This window comes from Saccopteryx leptura, chromosome 3, assembly GCF_036850995.1.
Source record: "Saccopteryx leptura isolate mSacLep1 chromosome 3, mSacLep1_pri_phased_curated, whole genome shotgun sequence".
NCBI lineage: Eukaryota > Metazoa > Chordata > Mammalia > Chiroptera > Emballonuridae > Saccopteryx > Saccopteryx leptura.
Genome location: NC_089505.1, coordinates 215,708,293 through 215,710,267, shown reverse-complemented (window position 1 = coordinate 215,710,267; position 1,975 = coordinate 215,708,293). Strand labels below are relative to the sequence as shown.

The following is a 1,975-nucleotide window of genomic DNA, read 5'->3' as shown; positions in this document are numbered from 1 at the left end:
ACTCATTTGATGAGGTCAACAGTACCATAATACCAACATCAGACAAGAACACTACAAGAAGAAAATTACAGGGCAAAATTCCTTATGAATATAAAGGCAAAATTCTTAACAAAACATTGTTGAGTCCAATTAAACAATAACTGTGATTAAATGTGATATATTATAAGGATGCAAAGATGATTTAAAATTCACAAGTCATTGTTATATACCTCCTCTTTTTCTTTCCTTTTTCTTTCTTGCACATTTAATACTGCAGTACTAATATGTACTACAACATGGATGATCGTTGAAAACATTATGTTAAGTAAGAGAAGACAGACATAAATGGCCACATATATTGTATAATTCCATTATATGAGATGAAAGGCTGTGGGATTGGAATTGTGGCTGCTAACAATTATAAAAATAGAAGGATTTTGAGGGAGTAACAAAAATGTATAGGTATTAATGAATAGGAGTGGTTAAACTACTTTGTGGATATACTAAAACCCAATAAATTTCACATTTTTTTTTCTTTGAGTCAACAATGGTTAATAGTGACTTTATTAGAAAATATTCAACATTAAATTCGCTTTACTTCATTAACATTAGCAGAAACATTATTAGAAAATCTTAAATATTCAAAATAAACCAACTTGAAGTTCAGAAAACCTGCTCTCAAATAACTCTTCTGAGGTGACACGAAGGCTGAGAGAGCCTGTGACTTATGTTCAAGTCTCTAGTGAACAATCACTATGTTATCATTGGTGAAATCACAAGAAGGAGCCTCAAGGTTGAGAGTTGCAGGTCCGTTTCAAATCGTACCCATAGTACCCTCCATGGTAAGGGTAGCAATAACACCCAAACCTGCTACATTTGCAATAGGCACACAACCAAGATGAGTGAAAACACCTATGGGCATAAAACATGCCTCATCCTTCAATTGGGACATGTCCACTGTAGCTTCCTGGTCAACTTCTCTCTTGGTTCTACAATGCACAAACAAAGGTTGCCTCTCCATTTGAAAGCCATGTTCATGTTTTTTTGGGATACTGAATAACTTGATTTCAACCTTGGACATGTGCAACACATCCGCAGAAGTACTCATGCTGGAAACAAACTGGTAAACTTCATTCTTGGCAGTGTATGCTACAGCCACCTTAGTTGTAGCAGTTACAAATAGCAGAAAACATTTCTTGCCTCTGTACTCTCTTTAGAAAACGTTGTACTATCCAACACATCAGCCAACAATAAGCAAAGAAGTTAGGCCTTTTGATGTCTGTATGGGATCAACAACTAGAAGCACTAACATTGAGGCTCCTATGACAACCAAAGGTCGCACTATGACTTGGCCACTGAGAGACTTCCAGCAGAGGAAGGGCCAGTTCATGTGTAGGGCTGGTTTCTCCCCCATCGTGGGCACCACAGCCAGCACAAGCTGTCCATCTTGCAGGACGTCGCTGGCAGGACAAGAATGAAGGGGACTGAAGGGACGGCAACCAACAACATGGCAACTGAAAACTCGGTGACAGCTGCTCCAAATGCCACGGAGATCACAGGGATGACCTTACACCACCAAGGAACAGGAAGGCACTGGGAGGCATGGGTAAACTGTACCTATTAAAATGGGGAATTTTATATTATTTGAATTATATTTCAGTAAAAGCAAACTTTCACACACGTTTAACAAAAAATATATTACAATATAGGTCCTGGCTGTTGGCTTAGCTGTAGAACATCTGCCTATGTGTACAAGTCCTGGGTTCCATTCCCTGTCAAGGCACATAGGAGAGAAAGCCCATCTGCTTCTCCATTGCCACTCTGTCTTCCACTCCAGCAGCAATGGCTCCAGTGGTTTGAGCAAATTGGCCCAGGGCACTGAGGATGCGTGCATGTCCTCTCCTCAGTGCTAAAATAGCTGAGCAATGGAGCAGCAATCCTAGATGAGCAGAGCATCGCCCCCTAGTGGGCTTGCAGGCTGGGTCCCAGTTGGGGT

General features: G+C 40.4%; 1 pseudogene; it reads right to left on the bottom strand.

Annotated features, from left to right (window-relative positions):
- Nucleotides 1-718: 718 nt before the first annotated feature.
- On the bottom strand, nucleotides 719-1,393 carry LOC136398410 (cytochrome b-c1 complex subunit Rieske, mitochondrial pseudogene; annotated as a pseudogene).
- Between the last annotated feature and the right edge of the window lie 582 nt (nucleotides 1,394-1,975).